This window comes from Arachis ipaensis, chromosome B09 (assembly GCF_000816755.2).
Source record: "Arachis ipaensis cultivar K30076 chromosome B09, Araip1.1, whole genome shotgun sequence".
Lineage (NCBI taxonomy): Eukaryota > Viridiplantae > Streptophyta > Magnoliopsida > Fabales > Fabaceae > Arachis > Arachis ipaensis.
In genome coordinates, this window is record NC_029793.2 from 12,147,999 (window position 1) to 12,159,051 (window position 11,053).

General features: G+C 36.1%; 1 protein-coding gene across 1 annotated transcript in view; it reads right to left on the reverse strand.

Annotated features, from left to right (window-relative positions):
- The window catches only part of LOC107618742 (protein ECERIFERUM 1), a 39,965-nt gene that overhangs the window by 15,379 nt on the left and 13,533 nt on the right, over positions 1-11,053 (reverse strand). The gene's annotated exons all lie outside the window — the stretch shown is intronic.

Genomic DNA, 11,053 nt, shown 5'->3' on the forward strand with positions numbered 1-11,053 from the left:
AAAAATAGAAATAATAAAAAAAGAACATGAAATGAGATTAGGTTAGAGAAGCCAAATTCTTAAATATTGGAGGGAGGAGGTGTTATTTGAATATATAGGAGTTTTAAACTCCAACAAAACTAATTTGAGGGACTATGCAATCGTCCTTGATTCAATTTCTGTAGTTTCCCTTTCAACTAATTATTAAGTGTCGTGTTCTTCGTGAAAAGCTTGTTTGTTACTATTTATTTGATGCATGTGATCTTCCTCACAATCATTTGCATAAAATACATATATTTTTAATTGGTGAACACCCATGCTCATAGCCTAAATTCAACACACGGTATTTTCTTAATCATAGGTATGCAAATTAAATTATTTTCCCATCTAATCTAAGCAATATAATTAATTAATCCTGGTCCGGGTACCAGCAAAATTGATTGATCTTTGAGTTACGTGGCAGGTTTGTGAGTAAGCCCTGTGTACATCTTATCTTCTTATCTATGTAATATAATGGACCATGAAACTAATTTGGGTTGGTCAAATGGTCAGCTCACTCGTCCGCTTAAGTAAGTGTTGGAAATTCGAATTCAGTCTTGTGCATGCAGTAATTCATCGACTAACGACAAATCATAAATAGAGTTCAGATCCGCGAATTGAAAGATATCGTGATAAATAAAAAAAAATGGACCATGAGAACCAGAACATAGAATGCAGTTTATTGAGCTTTGACTTTTTTTTTCTTGTGATATTTTTTAATTTGGTAGAAAAAATGACTAATTCATGACAAATTTAAATTTTATTTAAAATTAATAAATTATTAATTACAAAAGATGAGACTCAAATAATATCGTTATTTGCTTGGACAAGTGAATTCAATAACCACTCGACTTATAACCTAATTTAATTGTGGATTGAGCATTGATTGTGCTAGCAAATTATAGGTGAACCACACTGATCCTATTGCATGGAAAGTCTCCTGCGGATCGATTCATTGATGGTAATTGCTATGGTCGAATACAAAATTTGTTGGGTGGCTACTAGCTAGGTATTGGTCACTTGCTCGTCCATTTAAGTAAACAAGTTATTTTTGTAACTAATTAAATTTAATTAAGTCTTTTTTTTCTTTATGTATCTTCTCTGATCTTTCTTCTTTAATTAAATTTTCTAGTTATCCAAAAAGTTATTAAACTTGCTTGATTGAAATTAATTATCAATATAATTTAATTGATTATATAATATTATCGTTCTATTATATATCTCATTTTAAAATATAAAAGATTTTTTTCATACAATATGTTATTATTTTAATATCGGGTAGAATAATGAAATTTTTTAAAATTAGATAGAATTTTAAATAGATTAAATAATCAAATAGATAGTAATATCTTTTTAATAGAAATAGTAATATCTAATATATATATATTAGATTGTAATATTTGTGATTATGTATATATACTAATTTAAATTTTATTGCTATGTTGTTATTATTTTAATTTTTTTTTATTAAATTCAAATTCAAATATTACCATGCTTATTTAAGACAAAATGTTACGGTCATATCACAGATTCTATAACAACTACAGTAGTATGTAGTACGTTAAGTTTCTTTTTGAAAATTAAATCGGTCGAATGCATGGTTAAAGTTAAAGGTTAAAAGATTTAAAAGATTAAATATAGTTCAACTTGAGTTAAACTTAATATAATAAAATAATATATTTATATTGACTATATAGTATTATTTTAAAAAAATTTAATAAAAATATAAAAATAAAAAAATTGATCAAACTTATTACAAAATCAATTTATTTATCTAGTATTTTTCTTTTTCCAATTTAGTATGTGTCAATGTTTATAAGAGAAAATCATTTGTGGAAAATGCGAATCTGATTCGTCCACTTTCTCCAACAATCAGAATCTATCTACCAAAATGATAAAGTGAGTGTTCTTAATTATCCAACAACTTTTCGTTCCAGTGTGTGTCTCATCTTCCACGCACGTATCACTATAAGATATTTTTCCAACAAAATTAGTCAAATTAAATGATTAGTTCGATCAGACATGATTATCACTCTTTAATTAAGTGCCACGTGTCTTAGTGTTTTTGAATTTTGATGGAGTGACACTAACTCCAAGTCTCCAACTACCCAAGTTTAAAAAAAAATTAGGAGTTTACAATCATTCATATTTTTTTTGGATTTATTTAAAATTTGAGACTAATAATTTTATGACAAAAAAAATAGAATATAATTTCTGTTAGAAACAAGAGACTGTCTGAAAAGTGTATTATTGAGTTGTGTCAAGAGGTACAATATACAAGGGGTATTTATAGGTGCTAAATGAATCAAAGTAATAAAGACATAGAATCATACAATTAATGTACAGATATACTATATAAATATAGGCGATACTAATTGATCTAAATTGATTCTAATGATTCTCTAACATCCCCCCTCAAACTCAAGTGGGAGTTAAGGATACCAACTTGAGTTTGGATAACAAAGTCCGAAAACGAGTCGGGTGATGAGGTTTCGTGAAGATATCCGCAGTCTGATCTAGTGTTCCAACAGCAATGAGACGAACAACATCAATAAGGATACGTTGCCGAACAAAGTGACAATCAATCTCAATGTGTTTGGTGCGTTCATGAAACACATCATTATGGGCGATCTGAATAGCACTGCGGTTATCACAAAAAACATCAGTAGGGGACGACTGAGGAGCACCCAAATCTTCGAGAAGCCAACGAACCGAGATAACTTCAGCAATGGTGTCAGCGAGGGAACGGTACTCAGCTTCTGTGCTTGAGCGAGCAGTGAACATTTGCTTCTTAGCACGCCAAGAAATGAGAGCGTCGCCAAGAAATAAACAGTAACCAGTAGTAGAACGACGATCAGTGGGATCACCAGCCCAATCAGCATCGGAGTAAGCCTAAATAGACAAAGAGGAATGGGCAGAAAAATAAAGGCCATGAAATAGAGTGCCTTTGATGTAGCGAAGAATGCGAAGAACTGCCGCATAGTGAGTAGTACGAGGAGCTGACAAGAACTGGCTAAGTACATGAACCGGATAGGCGATGTCTGGTCGGGTGACAGTCAAGTAGACGAGACCGCCAACTAACTGTCGATAGAGAATCGGATTATCCAAAACAGTGCCATCCATATAAATCGAACATTAGGCTCAAGAGGAGTAGACTCAGTGCGACTATCTGTAATCCCAGCGCGAGCAAGAAGATCTGAAGCATACTTAGCCTGAGAAAGATAGATACCATCATCGGTGGAGATGACCTCGAGACCAAGAAAATAGATGAGAGAACCAAGATCTTTCATCTCAAAGGTACGGTGAAGTGAGGCCTTGAGATCAGAGATACCATCAATATCATCACCAGTAATGATCATGTCATCAACATACAAAAGTAGAAGAACAACTCCACGTTCGCTTTTACGAATGAAGAGCGCATTCTCATGAGGGCTAGAAGTAAAACCAAGACTGCATATGGTAGTGCTGAACTTGTCAAACCATTCACGAGGACCTTGCTTAAGTCCATAAAGTGCCTTGCGAAGGAGATAAACCTTATTAGAAGGACAAGGATATCCCGGAGGTGGTTTCATATAGACTTTCTTTTTCAAATCCCCATTAAGAAATGCATTCTTCACATCCATCTGACTGAGAGACCATTTTTTAACCGCGGTAATGGCAAGAAGAGCTCTAACAGACGTAAGACGAGCGACAGGGGCAAAAGTCTCTTCATAATCAATACCATACTCTTGCGTACAACCTTGGGCAACCAAGCGGGCCTTATAACGGTCAATAGAGCCATCAGAGCGAGTCTTGATCTTGTATACCCATCTACTACCCACAACTTCCTGATTAGAAGGAGGATCAACCAGATCCCAAGTGTGTGCTTTTTCAAGTCCCTGTAATTCTTCTTGCATTACTTGTTGCCAATTTGGGTTTGAGGAGGCTTCTCTGAATGTCTTAGGTTCATGTTGATGAAGAATAGTATAAAAGCAATGGTAATCAAGAAGATGAGGAGGTGGATTCCTTACCCTAGAAGAACGAGCGGGAGGAGAAGGCATGACGGTAGGAGCAGGATCATCGTCCGGTCTGGAATCATCAGGAGATGGAGAAGGCGGAAGAACAGGAGACTGTGGAGGGTCACTCGAGATAGAATCTGTAGAATCATCACTAGAAAAAAGATCAACATTGGGGTTAGTAAACAAAGGTGACTGAGTAGTAGGAATGGACTCAAAAGATGATAATCGAGAAAACATGTGGTGCTCCCAGAAGACAACATGACGAGATATACGAATACGTTTAGAGAGAGGATCCCAACAACGATAACCCTTGTGTTCAGTGCCATAACCAAGAAAACAACACATACGAGCTCGAGGTTCAAGTTTACTATGTTCATGAGGCTGAAGAAGAACAAAACATACAAAACCGAAAACTCGAAGAGAACTATAATCTAGGGAGGTATGATAAAGATGATCAAAGGGAGTAACATTACCAAGAACAGAAGAAGGGAGTCTATTGATAACATGAACAGCAGTAAGAACAGCTTCACCCCAAGTACGCTCAGGACACGAAGAAGAAAGGAGCATTGCACGGACAGAGTCAAGAATGTGACGGTGTTTGCGTTCAGCTCTACCATTTTGTTGAGATGTACCGGGACAAGAAAACTCAGACAAAGTACCCTATTCTGCAAGAAAGGCTAAGAGTTTAGAATCACGGTATTCCATAGCATTATCACGTCAGAAAACCTTAATGACCTTGGAAAACTGAGTTTTAATCATAGTGGCAAAGTTGATATAGATCTGAGGTAACTCATGGCGATTAGTCATCAAATAAACCCAAGTAAAACGGGAATAATCATTAATGAAAACGACAAAGTATCGAGCTCCGCCCATAGAGGCAGTGGGAGCGGGGCCCCAAACATCAGAGTGAATGAGATCAAAAGGAGAGCAAGCAAGAGATGAATTATTGTGAAAGGATAAAGCAGGTTGTTTGGCAGTTTGGCAAGAAATGCAATCAAAAGATTCATTTGGAACCTGACCTAAAACACCCTGAGAGACAAGAGGACGCAGTTTTCCTAAGGAGGTGTGGGCAAGACGCTGATGCCATAAGTGGAGGGTAGAGGGAGAAGAAGCAGCACAGAGATTTGGCACAGGAGGAATATGAAGATTCTCGAGTTCAAACAAGCTTCCGACCTTACGTCCAGTCCCAATGATTTGTCCCGTCCGAGGATCCTGTACACTACAACCAGAAACAGAAAAAGTGACTTCAAAACCCAAATCAACAAGTTGACGAACAGAAATAAGATTGAAGTTTAATTTGGGAATATAATAAGTATCAAGAAGATTAAGATTTGACTGGGATATAGAACCCTTGTGTGTTGCGTGCAAGAGGGAGCCATTTGCAGTATTGACAGAAGGTCCATTTGTAGTGGTAGACATGGACGAGAAAATATTACGCAATGGAGACATGTGATTAAAGTAACCCGAGTCAAAATACCATTTAGAATTACCTGGAGGGGTGAAAAAAGCAGCAGGAGTATTACCAGAAATAGAGAGAAGACGTTGAAGAAGAGATGCAATATTAGAAAGAGAGACAGGAGACGAGTTGAGTGGACTAGGACGTGGTGGGTGAGTAGGACAGACAGTAATTAAATGTCCCGAGAGCTTGCAGTAACGGTAGAACAGTTGTGAACAATGGTAGCTAATATGACCTTTCTGGTGGCATGTGCGACATTCAACAGAAGGACAGTCGGGAAAGAGGTGCCCAGAACGGTTACAGTTTCGACAGAATTTACCCTTTCTGTTGGTGGCAGCAAAAACATCTGGCTTTTCTATGATAGCAGTCACAAAGATCAAAGAGAGAAGAGAAAACGGCAATTTCGGAGCAGAAAATGAGAAATCGGAGTGCAGAATCGGAAAGAGCTCACCAAAAAACCTTAGGGAGGGTCCACTTGTCTGCCACGTCAGCGGTGACGTCAGCGGTGACGTCAGTGCCACGTCAGCGATGTGACAACACGTGGCAGCGCCTGATAAGCGGAAGGAGACACGCTAGCGACTGGGTGGCACGTGGATCAAAGTGAGGGTCGGGTCGGGTCGTCGCAGGTCAGGGTTACCCAGACAGCTTGCGTTGCGATACGTGGACGCTCCAGGGACGTTCGATCTGCACCAAGATCCAACGGCTGCTAAAACTTCTGGATGAGAAAAGAATGGTGGTGGACAGCAACGTTCCGGCGGCGCGTGAAGGCGCGTTCGGTGGCCTCTGGCGGCGTTGGAAAGCTGACGGAGAGAAGAACACGATGATGCCAGAGGTGACGAACCAAAGCGTCGTTAACAGATCGAAAAACGAGAGCAAAGAGGCACGGGTGGAATCTGGAAGGAAGATCAACCTGGTCGTGGCAGTGTCTTTCGGTGGCGCGTGGAGGCGTGTTTGGCGGCGGTTTTGGTTGCGTTGGAATCACGGCGACAAGACGAACAAGATGGTTACGGGGGTGACGAACCAAAGCGTCGAAAAGGGAACGAAAAAAGAGGCCAAAGAACACTGGCGGAAAGGAAAAAAAATGGGCTATGAACTAATATTCATCGAAAAAAAAAAGACTTAAGCTCTTGATACCATGTTAGAAACAAGAGACTGAGAAAATAATCTGAAAAGTGTATTATTGAGTTGTGTCAAGAGGTACAATATACAAGGGGTATTTATAGGTGCTAAATGAATCAAGGTAATAAAGACATAGAATCCTACAATTAATGTACAGATATACTATATAAATATAGGCGATACTAATTGATCTGAATTGATTCTAATGATTCTCTAACAATTTCAATCATCAATACGATTGACATTTTTTTGTTTTTCTCTTAATTCTAACCTCTCTAAATACTAAAGGCATGACACATATATGAAAGAAGGATTAACCATAAAAAATATTTTTGAATTATTCAAACGTTGAAAATAATAACTCTCACTTTAATTATTAACAAAAATAACCTTGAATAATTTAAAAACGTGCATGAAATGTCCAGTCATCAAATGATGTGTTCTCCATTAATAAAAGTATCTGATATGATGACAAACAAAAAAACATATGTGACAAACAAAAATATCTGGCTGAACCTATTTTTAAATTTTCCAATTCATTAATCCTAATTCCCAATTAATAACCTAATTCCCATAATATACAGAAGTTAAAACATTCTAACAGACTAACACTATAAAAAAGGGTCAAAGAGAGTAAAAGGATTAACGCTGAAGTTATTGTCGTCTCTCCATCTTCTCTTTCAGATCGAGTCACCATCATCCATCCATCGTGCTGCGTCGTTGGTTTGGAGAGACATTGTCGCATCTTGGTGGTTGTTCATCTGACAAAGTACACATATTATCTTCTCTGCTAGGAATTTTATGTCGTTTATGTTGTTGTTATATGGTTTTTGATAAAAAAAAAATGACAACTAAGTATGTGACCGTGTTGATTTTTGGGCGTTAAAATTTTGTTTTCAGGTATATAAGTTGTTTGTTGTATTGCATTGGTTACGGTTTCGTTAGTTTCTTTTTTTTTTTATGTTTCGGAAGAATAATTTTAGTAGTTGATTGGAGTTCTATTAGTATTAAAATGTGTCACTTATTTTCTTGGAGTTTCAGATGTCATCACTCATAACATTCATAATGCACCACATGGGTAGGTTAGAGAGCAATCAAAAGGGTGGAAGGCAATATTCTAAAAATATTGTTACTCTCTTAGCAACATTGACAGGGTATGTGTGGATATTTGTAATTTATTTCTGGTAGAAGGTTATTTCTCGATTTAGATTACACTGGAATTAAGAAAGTTTATTGGTTGGAACCTAGTTTTGGCTTATCAAATAGCTTAAGGCCGCTTAAGAGGGATGATGATGTTAGTATGTATGAGACAGCTATAAAAAATGGTAATAGGGTTCACTTATATTTTTTAGTATCCTGTTGTAGAAAATTCTGAGTACGTAGATCAAGTTAAGGTATCTAATGATGATGTAGAAGTTATACAGGTAGATGATGAGGATGTTTGTGCTAATGATGAAAGACAGGGAGAATATGAGGTACTAGAGGATTAGTACAATGGTACTGAAGATGAGGATCAAGAGAAGGGTAATGTTGTTTCTGAGGTGCATGATGAAAACAACAATGGTAAAAAGACCACTAATGTACTGCTAACTGAGACACCCCAAGTTGAGGAAGATCAAACTACTGGACATGAAACCAATGTATTAGGATCTTTTAATATTGTGGAACTAATTTAGCATTTTTTTAGGTGTTAATGAGCTTTTTGGATGAATTGTTTAAGTTGTTTTGGAAGTTATTGGATTAGATTACTTGTGTTTGACTCTGTTTAGTACTTGTTATGGTACATTATTTAGCTTATGTCATCTAAATAATTTCACTTGATCATAGGTTATGTTTGAATTACAGAGAATGTTAATTTATTTTTTTAGGGATTGCTGATAAATGTTATGTAAATTGTTATGGTTAATGTAATCACATACACTATATTTGAATACTAATTATGAAGTTTGTACTACAAGTGTTCTATAAATACACTCCAATAATTGACATTTACTCTTCATATACTATTTAGCATTAGTACAAATCAATTCTTAAATAGAGCAATAAAATTAATGAAGACACCAATTACAACCCCAATACATATCATGATTAGAAAAATTTTTAATTCTCTTCAATTTCTCTTTCAATTCTTTAGTAAAAATAGGCAGCACTATGGAGACTATGTCCTCACACTTCACTGATTCAGATAGCTTTCTAATGCTCTTCTTTTTGAGTTTTTCACGTGAAAAGACCATGGGTTTGTTGTTCCAAGAATATTCTTCCTCTTCAACTATGTATTTCTCTTCCAATTCATTAATCCATTAAAAAGCGATGAAGAATAGTGATGAATCAAAAGGTGCGAAAAAAATATTAAAATAGGAACAATAACGAAAACCCATTGAAAAGAAAAAACAAATCATGGTTACTTTCCACAGTGGGAACCGAAAGAACTATCTTACCGAGTTAGCATTCGTCTTCAGTTTCAGAGCAACACCAACAAGAGAGAAAAGACACGTACTATCATACCGCTTCGAAGCATACTCTTCGCACCTATCGTTGCATTCTTCTGCCATTTGTGCAGACCTTCGCTTCATTCCAACTCCATCCATGCTTGAACCTCTATCTCTTCAAATGCATCACATTCTGATTTTGAAATTGGAAATTAGGGTTAATGAATTGTAGAATTTGGGAATGGGTCTAACTAGGCATCTCTATTTGCCACATATATTTCTCTGTTTGTTACATTAGACACTTTCGTTAACGGAGAACGCATCATTTGATGGCTGGATACTTTGTGCATATTTTTAAATTAGAGTTTCGCTAGGTAGACAATGGAGATTGTAAACAACATGAACAATGGGTTGCATTTCTTGCCCACATAAGGTTAAAAAAAAAAAAAACAGTCCATCACAAATTACCCTCCCAAAAACTCTACTTTCACCTTCTACACTTTACCATCCACGCACCTTTTAACGCTTTTACCGCCACATACCTCTCCCCAAACCCTCATGCGCCGTCAATCCTTCCCTTACCAGCCAGCCTTAGCGTCACCAAGCTTCTTCCCCATCAAACCATGGGTTTATAATAAAAATAACCATCCACACACCTAGTAAAATGAACATCCATCAATTTTCATTATATCTACTTAAATCCAATCCAAATTAAATAAATATACAATTTAGAATGAAAAATAACTATCCACATACCTAATAGAATGAACATCCAGCAAATTTCATTATACCTAGTTAAATCCAATCCAAATTAAATAAACATCCACTTTAGAATGAAAATAACTATCCGCATACCTAGTAAAATGAACAACAATTCAAGGAGAGAAGTGGGCGTGAACAGAAATTACCTATCACCATCAACATCACCCACCATTCTCATTTCTTTGTAAGAAATAAAGAAAGAAAGAAAGAGTTTTGTTTATTATTCCCAACAGAAAAGAAATGACTTCTGTTTCAAAGCTGTCAACACTGAATCCAGCTGCGTCCTTGGCAGATGTGATCTGGTCCAGATCTTCTTCTCCCAAATGCTTTCTCGCTTTTCATGATCGCAGAAGAAACTCGTCCATAAAAGGATGAACAGCGGCTTCAGCGTGAGGCTGCAGCGGGGCAGCGGTGCGTGGTGAGGTTGCGGCGGCGTCGGCATGTGTTAAGGGCTTCTACTGCGTCTGAACGGGGTGATGAGGAATGGCAGCGTTCTACTGCGTCTGAACGGCTGTCTCCAACAACGACGGCAAGTTGTGGTGGGGTACCAGAGAGGGACTACTGTGTGGGCTATGCCGCAGACGTCGGAAATGAAGTTATAATGGGATTGGGAATAACTGTACGTAATGTGAATGTATTTGGTTGTTAATCCTAATTTTTCAAATTTAAAATCTAATATTAATTAATTAATTAAGAATCTGAATTTTAATTTTAATTTGACCTTCTTTTTTTAATCCATTATTTGTTTACAATCATCATTATTTTTTTTTATATTTTTCTTTAAATTATTTAAAGTTATTTTTGTCAATAATAAAAATGGGATTATTATTATCAGTGTTTGAATAATTCAAAAATATTTTGTGATTAACCCATGAAAAGAAGAAAAGAGCAATGAAATGCAGCAGAAAAAAATACTATGAATAAGATTAGAAGCATAAATTGAATATTAACATTGAGTGAAAATGGTAACAATACATGAGTAATCAATTCAAAGAATGAACTCAACCTCTCTCCCCCAAATTAAAGTTCAGTACATATGAACGGTCTAAAAGTGAAAACAAAACAGAAAACAAATAACCCATTAAACAGTTTCTTTAACAGTTTCTTGATCACTCTTATGGTCAATTATTGCTTTGCTATCCTCAATAATATGGTGGCAGCTGGAGAGAGAGATGAAAAGGGTGTATTAAAAAATGGGAGTGAAGAGAAAGATAAAAATATTTATTGGATATTTGACCTCTAATTTTATTTATATAACATTTATATATTAT